At 42.7% G+C, this 16820-nt stretch overlaps 1 long non-coding RNA gene across 4 annotated transcripts; it reads left to right on the forward strand.

Annotated features, from left to right (window-relative positions):
* Window positions 1-12267: 12267 nt before the first annotated feature.
* LOC121069025 lies at window positions 12268-16566 on the forward strand. Of its 4 annotated transcripts, none has more exons than XR_005819202.1 (3): window positions 12268-12584; window positions 13856-14671; window positions 16434-16566. It is a non-coding gene; the product is annotated as an uncharacterized LOC121069025 (long non-coding RNA). The 4 variants fall into 4 exon arrangements; XR_005819203.1 differs by having other exon boundaries at window positions 12485-12584; window positions 14855-16566; XR_005819204.1 differs by having other exon boundaries at window positions 12485-12584; window positions 13856-14405; window positions 14577-16566.
* Window positions 16567-16820: the final 254 nt, after the last annotated feature.

Below are 16820 nucleotides of genomic sequence, written 5' to 3' on the forward strand. Positions count from 1 at the left end.
GCTTTTTTCCAGAAGACAATAGCAGCCAGCCAAGTGGGCAGAAAAACTACAACCGAAAGCTGAGCTTCTTCCAGATGTTTTGTATTGTCAGAAAGCTGGCAACACCACAAGAAAGTGCAGTAGGCTCATCTCTAAATACCTTAAGCTAACGCATGGGTTATGACATAAGATGGGAGAAGCGTTGAGAGCAGGAATAACATCAGGAAGGTAATAACTACTACAACCACCTCTCTCCTACACATACAGGATTCACCTTGCTTTCTTTTATCAGTCATGTAAATATTTGCAAGCAGGCCAGGTTTTGAAGACGTGCTGCCTGTATTTTGGAAGCCTCGTAACTCTTCTGAAGGTGAGCCACAGTCCTGCAGCCCCAGGGGAACCCAAGGAAAGCAATGTGAAAGCAGACTGAAGGCAAAAGGTGGCAACTGAGGAGCAACAAAGGCCAGGAAGGACAAACAGCATTAAGCCAAAAAAAGCCAAGTAGTTATAAAGCTGGCAATGTTTCAGTTTTCAGCACAAGTCACATTTCCCTCAAGAAATGAAAATCAGGAGCAATTCCACCTAAGCCAAGAGCTGCACTGAACTACAGCAAGCAGAGGACTGCACGCTTCCCTTATGAGCCAGGCACACGCTGCTCTGAACCCAATGGTTTATTCTCCATTCCTGTCCCCAGAAAGCCCATCATTTGCTTCACATGTAAAGTCTTTGGAGTGCACGTGCAGAATAAGTCTTAAGAAATCTCTTCTTAAGCTAACATTAACACTGCAGACAAAAAAACTGACAACGCATAAATTCAAAATAATTATTCTAAAAACAAGCAGAGAGTATTCCTCAAACTCATTCCCCATTTCGCCAATATTTATTTTTCACTTCTCTGTATATATTTTTGCAGCCGTATGAAAACAACTGGGGCTTTGAAGTACAGCTGCTTTTATTAGTGCTTCAGAAATTCAAGTTCTGATCTGTATTGGCATGGAAAGCCTCCCAAATAATCAAATCTCATCTGTATCCAGGAAAAAGAAACATGTGCGACATTTCATCTATCTTCTCAAGCGTCTAGTTCCACTATTATTCTTGTCTTAATCAAAACATTAATTTTCATTTAAAGAAGTTACATTTAAAGAAAAAATGTTTTTCTTAAAAATCAAAAACCAACTCCTGATACTCATGAAGGAAACAACTTCCATGAGTTTTGTTCAAACACTCTTAGAGTTAGCCTCATTCTGATCCCCCAAAATCCCATGATTGATCCCAGTAAGCAATAAAAGCAACAGTACATACTCGTGAAAAATCTTACCATACACATGCAAAGACTGCATGCATTTGTATTTTCTTCTCAAGGACTCAAGCTACCAAAATATGAGAACTTCACTTCTGAAACGTTGGAAGAGTCTATCAGGCTGCAAAGGACATACCCTATTGTCAAAATAACATCAAATTCTGCTTCCAATATATAGGTATTTTGCACCTACTCTAGACTTCCTCATGTATATATTAATAGTTTTGCTTGCCATGCAAGTCTATCATGCAAAAAGTTAATCTTCCCTATCTGAAATAACAGGTATTTCTCATTGCAAGTAGAAGGGAATACAAGGACATCACAAAAATACATGCAGTCAGCCTTCAATAGCGTGCCTGTAGCTTTTTAGAAGGAACCAACATACCCACATCTGAGACATCTTCCAGATAACCTCCTCCTCATCAACAAAGAGGAGCGCTACCTCACATGGCTTGGTTTTTATATTCAAAATAACTTTAGTGTTCTTCAGTGCTCATCAAGAAGAGACTCCCATTAGAACTAGTCAATTTTTTCCTACAAAACAGTTGGAAAACTCAGATCATCAAAACTGAAGAACAAGTGAGGATTTTCTAGTTTTAACCAAACTAAAATATTCCTTCCCAATGAGGGAGCCAGGAAGGGCTGCATGCATTTCAAGTTCAGGTGAAAGCTCCAGAGAAAGAGGCTACATGGCAGAGCACACAGTTACTTAATTGGTAGCATGGGAGATTAACTTCAGGATGTACGTTGCTACTCTGGAAGGTCCCCAGGGTCTCTTCCACATTACTGTTCAACGTCTGCTTGAAAGAGACATGGCTTAAGTCGCACACACCAACAGATCATTCCTTATCCAGCTCTATCCTTTATAATCTCACCCATCAGTCCTTACAGATACACATTGCTCCCTGTATCTTTTCCTCCACTGTTATTTCTTTCATTTGATTACTGTGAAAGAATAAATCAAGCTTAAAATTTATCATCAGGCACATAGTCCTTAGCGGTTTTGTTTTACTAGTAGGAGCCTGCAACTGCACTCAAAATGCTTCAAGAATAAGTTACAAATTCAGAAAAGTTGTGGTCTAAAATGTCACCACAAAATCCCATCCAGGAGGGAGGGAGGGAGGGAAGGATGCCATCTCTTTCTACATCAACATTTTCAACTCCAAAATGCCCTCACTAATGATGGGACAAGGGGCCAAAGCTCAACGTGCTTTTTAAAAATAAACACTCTACTATTTGCCTAATAGAGGATACTACCTCTCCCCAAGCCCTCCTCTCTTACTTTCCAGCCCTCGTGGTCCCACAATCAGTGCTGTTCTGGCCCCCAGTGAAACGTCTCGTTCTTCTCCGTGGTACCTGTGTGCACCTGAACATCACTGAGGATATGCAGGCATCTCTGCCCTGACAAGGAACCATTTCCCAGGCTATTCAGGACCTTTTAGCTCAAAATTTCTTAAATTTGCCTCGAAACAGTCCCTGGAGATTTAGTGCAAAACACCCTGTTAGAAAGCCAAGAGCCGCGCTCCAAGTACTGCAGGGTCCCACATGCTGCAGGTGGCACAGAAGCAGGGCACAAGAGCCATGTCAGCAGCTTCCACTCATGAAATTCAAGCATGGCCAGAAGGCTCAGGCCATCCAAAAGTGAATCAAAGAGCAAGACATTGCCTAAATACAAGCCAGCCCAGGTAGCTTTCAGTCTCATCTGTAGATTTCTGCTATCAAGCAGGTATGCCAGCAGAAAATCTGCCCTCAAGCTGCCCACTTACTCAGAGAGCTCCTTCTTTCCTGATTTTTCACCCAATTACACCAAAAATCTGAAGCAAGTTTTACAGATATTAGTAGACCTATTATATCAACTCTAAGAGCTTAGTCCTCACAACCTTTAATTATTTTTTTCTCTTTAAAATGCATGAATACTTTCACATCACCGTTAAACATTTATTGACATTTGTAGATGAGTATTTAATGCTGATTTTAAAGAATACCTTACTTTTTCATAAAGCTTCTGCTATTAAACGCAAAATGGCACTTCCACACTCTCAGGTGTGCTCTCAGTAGAAATGAAAAGGAATTTTTAATCTTTTACAAGGTAGACTATAAACATTGACTACTGCAGAGAAATAATACATGAAGGACTATATTTTGTTCTGTTTGTTTTAAGCTACTTAAGTGATTAAGAAGCCCACACAGCTCCCATTTAAATTAATAGAAATTGCATGTCTGAATCTCTTAAGCCATTCTGAATACTTCATCATCCTATAAAATATCTTCTCAGTTCAAGAGTTGCAAGTTTAGAGCAATAAACTGATAACATTGTCTGTGATGTGCCGTGGAAAGACTTCTCAAAGCCGAACGCTTTTTTTTTTGTCCTTTTTTAAAATGATACCGCAGTTTTCCTTTACTTTCTACTTACAGAAAAAAATCTCCCCCTATGTTCTGCTTACATCTGCATCAGAGCTCTAAAAGCATACAAGGACAATAAAATTTAACAACTGTCTCACTTTTGCGTATGCTATAACATTTAATTACCTACTTTCTACTTATCATCTTTCATCTGCAAAACAAGATATTTCCGATGTAGATAAAGCCAGTAGAAAGGCAGATTTCTGAACTGTGTGTTCTGAACTAGTAGGTTCAGCCAGCAACATTTTTAGCATAATAATGCTATTCAACTTTTAAGAAATAGGATGGTCTCGTTACTTCTTCCCTTTATTCACTTTAACTTTTGTTCTTGATGTTTCATCTGTCTTTTGGGTCATAATTTAAAACAGAACGCATCAATCCACTAAAAAAGCCAATAAATTGCGGCAGAGATGGTAGAGCTGCGCAGTTTGTGACGAAGGGAGCATGACTGTCTTCGCCTGGCTCAGAAATTGTAACGTCAATCTACCTCCGTCTCATTCCGGGCTTTCTCTAGGATCACAGAGCTGGTAAGCAGCAAAAGCTTTGCACCAGCTTTTGCACTCCAGACTCCAGTGGTTCCTATGTTAATTCTCATTGAAACGAGGAAGTATGTAGACAGTAGGTAAAATATTTTTAATGCAGGATACAGATGGCTTGCCTGTTCTTTGCTCTCAAGGAAGGCTAAGGAATATCCTATACTTAAGAACACTCATGTTTTGTAGTTGTAAAAGTATTTTAAAAAATAGCAAGCGCCCAAGCACGGGAGAGGGAAAAATAACAACTGAAAACTCACAATAAATGTTTCAGAAAATGAAGTGTGAAAAAGGAGTATGCAGTACTATGCTGGTCATTACCAACATGCCCATTAGAATTAACATGGAGTTGAAATGCCAGGATTTAGATAAACAATACTCTGTCCTGGGAAATCTTAAGAAACAACCACTATTTGCCAGTAAAAAGTAAAAGTTGCCATCATAATGTTTTTATACAAGTGAACTTTTGATAAATATTCAGTAACTTTGTGTACAATATAAGCATGGATACATCTCAGATTGTACACAATAGTTCATACGAAAGCTATAAACACTTTCTGTTTAAGAAAAAGGTGATTACAAAACCATTGGATAAGATTCCCTTAGGGCAACAAAGAGTACGAACAGCGCACATAGTCTGTCAGCAGACTTTACAAGCAGGACCCAAGCAAAAAGGAGGGCAAGGAGAGAATAAGTGCAACCTTCGTGTCTTGCAGATATATACACACAAAATGTGTATATATTTCTCCTTCTTGAGGAATAACAGAAGAGAGGATAATTTCTGACTTCTTACAGGTTAAGAGCATGCATGCTCTCTAGCACTTGCCTTTGTGCTAAGTGCAAGCTTACCTTAGCTTTCAGCACAAGCTTATGTTAGTGTTTACTTATCAGGAGTAGTTGAAAAAAAATATAAAATAAACCCAAGTTTTGAAACAAAGTTACCCAAAAGAGGTTTGTCATCAATCAGTTCTCTCTGCTTACCAGCCTACACATCCTGAAAAATGCAAGCCACTCATCTTCTACTTAGTTTAAAAGTACATAACCCTGAAGCTAATTTTAACACATCTGTGTCATCTTCTTTTCCATAGAATTTTACGATCACGTTGTTCAAACATATTTTTCCCCTCCTGGCTAAGGAAAAGCCCTCTCCAAACAAAACCAAGCCCCAACTTTATAGCCACCTGGGAAAGCAGTGGGACCACCTGCGTGCTGCTGGAGGCTGCTAACTACCTGGTGAGAGAGGCCTGACAGATGCAAGGGATGTAGCCTGCAGAAACTTGCTGCCATTCTTCCTTCTGCTTAGGCTGCCACAACTTCTGCCTGATGGATCGGCCACTGAGACGAGACATTCCTAGGCACAGGACAGGCAAAGGACTGACCATATGCTAAACCCTTTAGACAGGAACTATGCACTGTCGTAAGCAAGCTTTGCTTCCATAAAATAAAGAGCAGTCCAGAGAATCATGACTGAGATTTTCCCAGTTTTCCATCAAGCCCAGAGCATCCTGGACTTCAAGACCTCCATGCTCAATCCAGCCAGCCAGTGAAGGCAGCAGACTTTCAAGAAAATGCAGAGTCTAAAAGGTTGTGACCATCATTAGTGACCACAGCAAATGTTTGCTCTAATCTAAAGCACTGGAAATTTTGCCACCAATTTCACACTTCCACTTCCTTCTGACAGAGAGCCTAGAGCAAACATCTCTTCACTAATTTCTCTCTCTTTTTTTTTTAAATAGTCAATATATTAGCTTGCGTCAATTGACAAGACAAAGCATTTTACTCAAGACTGTTGAGAAGTACTTTCAGTAACGTGGCTGCAGGCATTTGACCCACAGTCATCCAGTTACCACTAGGACACAGGCTGAAAACACATGGAAATGAAGTATAGAGTGTCACACACTTTGGGCCCTAAAAATAATAATCACCAGATTTTATGTTTATGACATGAAATAAGTTCAAAACCATTTTCACTTGCTACCCTGAGGCCATTCCCTTTTTAAAATGTATTTTGAGGAGAATACAGAAGTGAAGAGCAAGAAAGGAAAGAAAGACAAGGGAGAGGAAGATCATCTTGAGAGTCACTCCTGTGTTAATAACTTCATTGTTGGACAACCCTAGCCCCCCCAAATACCTAAGTATACTTAGCACTATGTCAGGAGAGCTGGGAGGTTTGGGGGGCAGTTTAAGAGGGCATCACTCATGGTGAATCCTCAAGGTACAGAGCTGTATAGAAATCACAGCAGAAGAGAAGATATTCTAGCATCTGATGGGGCAGGAGACATCTTCTGCAGTGCCACACATTATGCCATAAGAGTTCCAGTAGCTGCAGCTCTACGCTTAGTGAGTCATTCCAAAGACTAGAAATAGAAACCTTTTACTTTTAAATGCATGTACACCATTACCTGATATTATTAAGGAACACTAACAGCTGAACACTGCTTACTCCTCTCCCCATTCCAAAAGGAAAAAAAAAAAAAGCAGTCTGCTCATGTCTTTCAAAATTAAGCTAATAATTTGTTCCACAGTACGTGATAATTTTGTTTCATAAATGTATACACCATCTATTGCCTTTCAATCAATCATTTAAAATCTGTTTTACAGAAAAGAGCTGGAATGCTTTATCTTTGTAAACTAAGTACAGCAAGGAACCTACGAGGTGAGCCGGGAGCACTCTGAACGTCTGGAAGCTGTGAGCACTCAGCAGAATGAAAGAGAAAAGGAGGAAGCTGCTGAAGATGGCTTACTGGAATAACAGCCTTACAAATGCAAGCAGCACTTGGATTCGTGGCTTTAATTACACTTATAAATATTTCTGCTGCCTGTCTGAACCAGAGCAGCATGCCTGTAAAAGACGAGGAGCGTAGTGGAGAGCACTCTTACCAAAATCTGCTTTTCTAGGCACACAAGCCACACAGATGACTGCAGCACGGTCTTCAGCCATTTCACTTAGCACACTTAGTTCCCCAGGTGACAGGGAGGGATAGCCAGTGAGGAAGCAGGCACAATATCCAGCAGGGGCTGTACGTCATGCAGAGAGGAGAATTTCAACACAGACACAGAGGCAGCAGCTGGCTCCAGAGCTCGGAGTGCCGTACCTTTCTGTTCTACCTTTTGGTCTTTATGATCAGCTACCAGACAGGCTGTGGGGTCATTACTGCTTCCATCAGGTTGGGACCACAAAGCAAAATGTGGTATGAAGAAATCCCAGCTCTTCTGCAGGTCACAGCACTGATATATAAATAAGCTCTCTAACTGGCAGCAATTAAGATTTTAAGTCACTGCTAGAATTTAAAAAGACTAGAAATGAGCCCATAATGTCATACGTTTACTTCAGCTCAAGTCATAACATTGATTTCTGTTTACAAACCAGCTCATTTTTAAAAATTGATAAATATTTATTGCTAATAGTCTCCATCTCTCTTCAAGACGTGGATAGAAACATGAGCTCTTATCAGTAGAAGTTTCCTGTTAGTATTATTCCAATATTAAAAACATCTCCAAAACAACATTTTATGTAAGAAGCACAATAAGTAAAATCCCTTCACAACTAATTTTGGAGTTTTCCTCAAGGTATATTATAACTCTAAGCCATAACCAATTCATTTCAAGTAATCTGCATGTGCTAAAATCTCACCCCCCTACGCCTTTTCCCAGGAAACCAAGAAGAAACCGAATTAGGTTCTATCTCCAGAACTTCGCACAGCAGACGGGAAAATATCTAGTGGAGATTTCTTGTGCAAGTATAAAAGTACTGCAAATGTAACTCAAGAGCTTGAGTAGGATTATGGGACTGCCACCACCTGACACCTGTGATGAGACACAAAATAAAGACCACAATAGAGCTCAATGCTCAACTATTTCTAAACACTGCTTGGAATCCATGTGTCGTTGGTCAAAATAAATCCTGAAGGATTGCCTTTTTTTTCTCTTAACACATGAAAAAAAGCTTTTTGATCAAAACAGCAAAAACTTTTATTTAAAACAGTCTTCTTGATAAATGAGGTTTTCAAGACTTCTGTATTTTGTAGAAAGCATTGAAAATTTTTAGAAAAATTAGATGTTTAGTTCACTTTCAAGTTTTCTCCCTTAATTTCCAAAATGAATTTTCAGTGAGATAAGACCTGCTAAGTCAGGTTTTCTATTTTACATAAAAACATGTACTTGAGCACATATAGATAAATCAGTATGTATTTTTTAAAGTTTATTTGCTCATTCTCTCCAAATCACATTGTAAGGTTGGGAAGAAGTATAGAGTGAAAGCCTCTGTCAGGGCAAAAAGAGAAAAAGAGTTGGAAAGGATAAAAACATTCCAAAAAAAAAGTTCAAATACAGTTTTAGAAACAAAATGAAAAGCATTTTCAGGCCACTAGCTTAACTGGAAGAGGTCTCAGAACCCTAGAACAAAGCAAATGATATAAATGTCCCTGAAATTTAACCTGTGGGTGCCGATGAAGGTCAATGAAATTGCACAGGAAGGCAGTCAAGTGACAAGTCTCCATTTCTGGTTTCACTGCAAAGGCTGAAGATGGGATGGAGAAGGGATCCTGGTGGGGGGTGAGAAGGCAGAATACTCTCTGGAAGTAGAACAGGTGCTCTGCCGAAAAGCTGACACAGCACAGCCAACCACATCAAGGCATCACGCTCCAAATATCTCACACAAATCACTGATGTTCTTTCAGACAGAAACCACCAAATTCCAAGTTAATTCTGCACAAAGACAGCAGACATGGCTGGCAGGAGACACAGCTGGGAGCAGAAGACACCGAAGAGCCAGCACCGCAGGGGGAGGCTGGGAAGGTTCGACGGCTGCTGCGGGCACGAGGCTGGCACCAGGCTTCCACAGCACAGTGGTGCTGGCAGTACTGGGATTCATCTCAAAGTGCCCAGCACACGCTAGCTTCAGGTCAGAGAGGGGCTTCCCTCTACAGCAGCCACAGAGGGAACTCCTCTGAGCTTTGTGACAAGAGTGAGATTACACATTGAAGCAATGAATTCAAAAAAAAAAAACATAGCAGTGATGTAAATGTGATTGCTTTTTTGTATGCTCATAAAACTCACATCATTTATATTGAAAGAGAAACATATCTTTAAAAGGCTCCAACTAATTACTGTGCATCATAACCCACTTAGGATGCCTAGCTTGTAATTAACACTGCTGCATGAAGTTGAAGAACTTTGTTCTGTGTAACTAACCCTGATAAAGTTGTTCAATGAGATCACAACTATTTCACTTCCCAACAGACAGATGTCATACATCTCCACTACATCGTCAATTTATTCTCCTAAATCAGGGTTGCTGTTATTAAGCTTAAAATACAACTTCACATACATGTATAAATTTGAAAAAACAGGGTTTATCTAGTTCAGGATAACCGCTTTCCACTTGGTTGAGCGCTCCCAATGAACCACTTTCAAGAGTCAAATCTTCCAAACCTTGGATGCCCAAATAATTTTCGATGACAACAGCAGCAGTCGCAGGAGTAGAAGTTTGCATGTCATTATCCCTCATGCACAGGAATTACATACTTAAGTCCTTGTCAAAGTCTGCATTATCTTGTCATTGCTAAGACACAACAAAATTCAATGCCACATTTAACAACTGAAACAGGCTCTGAATACTAGCTGGTAATTTAAGATGAACAAAGAGGCTCTTTCACAGTTCGGCAATAAAACTTGAGTACTGATTTGGGGCAAGTTAAACCTTAGCACCTATAGCCGTGCATGCTGACATGCAAGTATATCAATCACAGCACAAAGCACATTTGTAGGATAGGTTTGTAAAGCACATATACAGCATCCACTCTACAAGCAAGTTTTCTTTTATATCGCATGTATATGGTCCCATCAATCTCCACAGCATCCTGCAGAACAAGAAGTGTCACCAACCACTTTTTACCAAAACACTGACTGGCTTGCCCCAGGTCACGCAGGAAGTCCATGGCAGTGCTGGGATCACAGAATCCCCATCTCAATATTCCGGCCACGCTGCCATCTGTCCTCAGCCATACTTAAAACAACTAAATTACCGATGGCAACAAATGGCAGAATCTGACTTTCAGATGAGCCGATGGGTACAATGAGTCAATCCATAACTTTTGTCTCCTCCAGACACTTAGATGGATGGGCTGTATGCCCAGCATGTTGTAATAACCCTGAAAAGCTTTTGGCTCAGACTGCAAACGCATTAGCATTAACTTAAATCTGCTGCTTTGTTTACTATCTGAGATATCTGCATATGCTTTTTGGATAAGTGATACCAAGTAAAGATACCCAAATACTGAGCTTACAGAAGAGTTTGCAGCACAAAACTAGAGCTACCCACTAACAGACTGCAGAAAGCTTTACTTGGTATTTATTCTTCTAGGGCACCACAGTCAAGGAGTCACCTTTCTCATTTCTAGTCATACATTTGTCGTGATGGACATTGAAAACCTTCACAAGAAGTCACTCAAACATCAGAAGCTGGGTCTACTCCCACCACTTCTGAAGTGGATTAATGCGACTCCAGTCTCGCAGCCATAGCCACGGGTTACAGTGAAGTCTCCCTTGACTCAAGCTGCTGGAGAGTGCGACAAAGATCCCAGATTGTCCTGCTCTTTCCACTGCTTAAGCTCATTACAGAGTCTACACAGCCATATAGGTACAGGACTAAATCACTCCAAGAGAGAAAGCTATTCAATAGTAACAATAAGAGGCTTTTCTTTAGGGTTACAAATGTAGCAGGCCCTGGAGAGGTCTAATTACAGTCAGAACACCCAAGCAGCATTGGAAGCAATAATTTATTGGCCGTAGCACTGTAGCCTAATGCACAGACAGAAGAGACAAGTCAAGGATTGTATACAAGACGCAGAATTACCCACAGCTTGCTAGGGTCCACGGACTGCTGCACACTAATGAGATAATCTGACAAAAAACAAAAGCAAGTTTTATAATAAAACCGTACTGTTTTTACTACAAGGGCAATAAGAGAAAAGTAGATGCAAGTATTTGTTTTCAGTGCTTAGAAACCAGTTCAGGAGCTGGCATCAAGACACCCTGCAGGAATCCACAGTCCCTGGTTAGACAGGCTGGCAGCTGCGGACCCGATCCAGAAACTGTTCAGGTCAGAGCAATGCTTGTCGCTGATCTTAGCGGGCTTCAGACTAAGCCCTGGACTGCCCAGCACCAGGTTACCTGCCAGACTCGAGCAGCAATCGCCCTCAGGTGCCAAGCCTTTTGTGGCTCTGCCTTTTGAAAAGGCACTTACGTGGGAATACGAATGATACACCAAGCGAAAACAAAGTTGCAGAGGTTACAGATTAGCGAAACAGCTTGTTAAATGCTTTCTTGTTTTATCTGCTTATCCATATTACCCAACTCTCCTGCAAGAGCAGGGATAGAAGCGGAGGTTTCTAAGCCAGGAGGGCAGCATGGATTTAGGAAGGCATTTTCAGCACCTAGCTCACGCTGCTCTGCTTGCGGTAACACCTCCACACAGTGCTGCCCGAGCCCATTTTGCAGCCCTGCAAAAATGAGAGAAGCAAGGAGCAACAGCATTTCGGAGACACGGTCCCACCAAAGGCTCCTTGCAGTTTAAGCATGCCCTCGGGGTGTCTTCTCCCTCTTCAACCCGGTACCACAAAGGGAAAAAAAATAATACACGCATCAGCTAGCTAGTTATGCATAGCTGAGGCAAAACCAGGGAGGATGGATTGACATCGCAGACGATCCCCCCCCTCACACACACACACCCTTACGCAAAGCAGCGGACGAGCCGTGCGTATTTCCAGCAGCCGCCACCCCCAGGAGCCGCGCACCCCCCGACCCCCGTCACCCCTCACGGAGCCCTCACATCGGCGGGGCTGGCTCCACTCGGGCGATGGCAGGGAAAGAAAGCGGAGACAGCCTGAAATCGACAACGGGCGGCGGGGATTCACGGGCTCCGGCGGCTCCTCCCGGGCAGCTCGGGGCTGGGGCTGCCGCAAGGAGTGGGGCGGGGGGGGGGCCGCTAGGGCCGCCCCGACCCGCCCGGGGCGGAGCAGCCCCAAAATGGCCGCGCCCCGAACGGCCGCGCCCCAAATGGCCGCGCCCCGCGACGGCAGGCAGCCGCCGGGCCCCCCTGCTCAGAGCCAAAGTCACCAGGAGGCTGCCACGGCGGAGGGCGAAGCAGGTTGGGGGGGGAATGGTGGCTTCTGAGAGGAAAGGGGTGCTCCAGGTCAGCGGCACCGGGGTTTATTTCCCAAAGGGGGGCAGAAAACACCGTTACTTACCGGCTTCTCATACACCTGCCCTTCAGAAAAGGAGGCACCGAGGGTAGTGTGAGCACAGCCTTCCTGCTCCCTCCCTGTGGTCACAGAACCCAACGCTGAGGGCTACCAGAGATAGCTGAGGTAAAAACATCTGTACTAAGCACCTAACACCCTGTCGTAGTCCCAAAGGGGACACTGTTGTCCAGGCACAAGGTTCTGGAAGCCCGAACCATTATAGCCAGGTACAGCTTGATAGTTTTCGTGAGAAAATATTGGCCCATGCATCAGAAAGTAGGCTTTGATGTGCTATTGAAATTGCACTAGGGAAAGGGTTAAAGAGAACAGGAAGTAGCAAGAAATGCCAAAATAGCAAGAAATTGCTCTGGGATGCTGTATACATTAGCTCTGGTTTCCGATATCTAGTCTGTGCTATCTGGAAGCAATTCTGAGAAAGCTTTAACAGTGCTAAGTGCTCCTCCCATTAAATCCGTAAGTAGGGTAAAGTCTGGCCGAATCCATGCTTTTTTGTATAAATATAGATCTCTTCCTATACGTGCCCCCAAGCTGCGCCGTGCCCACACCACTGCCGTGCCATGCCTCACATCCCCACCTGAGACCAAAGGGTTTGGCGGTACTTTGCACAGCTCGGCAAGGCCGGGTGCTCCGAGTCCTGCAGCACAGAGCATGCACCGAGTGCCATTCGAAGGAAGCCAGGAATAAAGCAAACTAGGAAATTGCTGCATTGAAAGGCACGGCATGAAACATTCATTTGTTGTTATCCCCACCCACCCCCATTCCTCCTTCCTTCTTTTTTCCAGATAAATCTAAATTGTTTCATTCATAGCAAATGAAATCAATAATGCTTTTAGCTCTGAGTGCATAACGAGTCCAGCATAATGCTGCACCCCTTGCACATCCGACTCCTTCCGGAGTTCAACAGGAACAAATCCCAAGTGTAAAAGAAGCTGGAGCAGGCCCAGCACAGCCATATAAGTAAATACAGATACACTCGTGGGGACTCCGGGAAGGATGGGGAGCGCAGCAATGTTTTAATGGTTTCTAGTGGACTGCACTGGGTGCCAAAGCAGTCCGAGCCCTTCTGTCTGGCAGAAAGGAAGCAAGCCACTTCACTGGTCACAGTGGTTCCTCCACGCTTTGCTCAATGACACTTGAGCAACGTGGTCGCCCTCTGCCTGCTCCCATGCCACTGGGAGAACCCATCAGGCCTACGAGCTCAAGCAGCCATGGTGCTTCTGAGGCCGGTAATCTACAACTCAGCCCCATAACAAGTTATTAAAAGATAAAATAGCAGGTTACTACCCAAAAGAGAGTTTTGAGAGGGATGTGAGTATCCACAGACTTTAGAATGTCTTTTCCATCATGGACTTGCAACCTCTCTTACATCTCAACAGCACGAATGAGAAGAAGTGGCCAAAGGAACCTGCCAACAGCAAGGAGCAGTTTCCTCCTGCTGGATTCAAGGAAATTCCTTCAAGGATTTCCCCGCAGAAGTGAGAGTTTTCTCCTGCCTGGTAACAAACTAGTGAAGTAAAGAATTCCTCTCCACCACTAGCCCCTTCAGAAAGAAGCTACCGAAGGCCAGCGCTGAGAAGAGCCCCTCATGCACCACCTTCCAAACCACTAAATGAAGGACAATTTTCACCTTCCTGGCAGAACCAGCCACAGAGACCATAAAAAACACTTGCCAAATGCACATTAGCCTATGCCTACATAACAGCTGTGAATTACTGTAGATCAGAGCCTCGGGTATTTGAAAGGCAAGTTTATTGTTTTGTTGGGTTTTGTTTTCTTTTTTTATTTTTTTAAGTTCCATTTTTGTGACAGTTATTTCACCAAGGCAACAGCAACAAGAGCTGCTGTTAAAGAGAGCAATCGGAAGTTTTAAATTAAAAGCAGATCCTTCTTGTTCCCAGAGGAGTCTCTACCTGTGGAAAGATCAAGGTAAGATCTACCCACACATTTGGATCCTAGCCCACTGAAAAAAATCACATTTCCTACTGCCACACCTGTCCATCACTAACTCCAAGCCAGATCCCACAGAGCAACTCCCTTCACATAATGGGAAAAGCAGAGGAGAAGAACGGCTCTTCAGTCCTTGGCTTCCTCTTCCAGCCTCCTGCAGGGAGGAAGATCAAGGAACAAAACGTGGCCAAGTTAACAAGTGGAGGATGCGAGGCACTCATTTTTCTGGCTGAGGAGGTAACTTGGTAAGAATTGTTCTATACTCTATTTTTGTTCACTGTTATTTGTCTTCCCTCTCCTACCCCTCAAAGCCTTACTGGTAAAGGAATTTAACTTCATTTACAGTGAAGGCAAGAGGAAGTTCTCTGGTATTTGTTAATTTCCAGCATTATGTCCTTCTAATTGAATTTCTGTGCATCTCTGCTTAGTGTTTGGCATATAATTGAAGGAGGCGGTTCATATAGTTCAGCCACCAGCATGAGCCAACCTAATGATTTTCCAGAGCTCACGATAGCAACAAGCAGCTTTCAGACAAATCCTTGAGGTCCCGAAGGAGCTGGAAACACAGCAAGGTAGCTTCCATCAGCATGCCCAGCCACGACCGCAGTGTAGTCATAACAAACAGAGCTCCCTGTGGACTGCACCCACTTCAAGATAGCCAGCAAAACTGAGATTTTGTCTTTTTCCAAGAAAAGCTACAATCCAACTGTGATCACAGCAATTCATCCTACAGATTCGGGAAGTCAGAGCTACAGTGCTCCCTCTAGAATAACAGAATTTTCGATCAAGTACAAAGTTGGGAAAAAAGAATACAAAACATTTCTTTGAGTTTGGTACAGCTTTTCCCCGAACTTTCACCTATCTCAGAGGACCGCTTACTGTCTTTTGAGATTCAACTCACTGATGAAGCCCTTGGAGTGTACCGAGAGCTACTTGCTATTGTGGCTATACCTTAGAAAAAGAATTTATTAAATACTTTTTCCATTGCGCCTAATGGATGGTTAGGAGACAGTGTTTTGAGGAAAACAAGCGGATTCTGAAGCCAAGGAGTGAGATGCTGGCAGGAGGTGTTGTGAGCAGGAGGAGGTTTTAATGAGTGTCTTCTATTTCCATTTGAAAGAGTTCTCAGTATTGAGGTACACTCACTCAGCCCACGGACTAATCTGTACTTTTAAACACAAGCTTCTTGTTAAACAACAAACAACAACTCCTCGGCACATTATATATCTTAACGGAACTGTCCTTGCTGTGTGATATGAAGGCAAATTTGTTTCCTGTCAGCCTAATGGACTTTCAAGCTGCAGTTTTTCCACTCCTCTTAATGACTTGTTGCAATGGAGATGAGTGCGCTGTGTACAGCAATGCCATCTTCTGGCACAGTTCTTGTGAGAAAAGGATCTTGCTGAATACCATTAAAAGAAAGCTCCTGCTCTGTGAAAATAGGAACTCAGGCTCCACAATAAATCTCGGATTTTCCGCTACGTACTGTTGGGCTGTAATTGTTTGAGGAACTGAAACAAAAAATGAGAATGTGTGCAGGGCTCTGTAGGAACAAACTCACTCAAGTGGCTCTTCAAGGCACACCCAAGTACGCTGATGAGAACGAACGTCACCGCTGACTCCCAAATGCTCCAAGGTGAAGCGGTGTGGCTGCAGCCACAGATGGGTACAAGGGCAATTGTGGGGCAGTGCAGGAACCTGGGAGGAAGAACAAGCAGTCAAATGGAACCAGCTTGGCATATCTCTGGGGAAATGCTTTCTGTATCAGCAAACATTTCACACATCTGATTTTACTTTTGTATTCCAAGCCAGGAGATTTGCATTAAGCAAAGACTGAACACGCGTGCTATTTATACTAAGGAAATAAATAAGGGCTACAAATTCACAGCTTCCGCATAGTTCTAATTCTGACTTTCTCCTGAACCATCCTATTTGTAATTTGGAGGTACAGAAGACAAGCTTAAAATCAAAGTTCCCAACAAACCTATACTTATGCTTTTTTTCCAGAATCTACAAGGTTCATGTTCCGGTATCTATTGGAGTGCAGATTTCAAAGGATGAACAAGAAAGCCAGATCTACTCCAGAATAACAGCTGAAGGGAAACAACACTTGTATGTTTAGTTACTGTGCCATTTAATATAAAAAACACCCTGAAAATCAGATGTGCTGCAAAGATCTTGTTCAGTAAGATCTTGTTCTTTAAGAAAGCATTACTTCCACATAATTATGTTTTCATGTATGTTTTATAAAATAAGTATTTAAAATATGCTAAGAAATGTTTTGGGTTGGCAATTTGTAAGACTTTTGGACACAGCTGAAAGTGTTTTGCTATCATCTCCAGTTTCCTTGATGTCTTTTATCGTCTTCCCTCTCCTTTGTCCCCACTCCCAAAC

The sequence above is a fragment of the Cygnus olor genome, chromosome 4 (assembly GCF_009769625.2).
Source record: "Cygnus olor isolate bCygOlo1 chromosome 4, bCygOlo1.pri.v2, whole genome shotgun sequence".
NCBI classification, from domain to species: Eukaryota; Metazoa; Chordata; class Aves; order Anseriformes; family Anatidae; genus Cygnus; species Cygnus olor.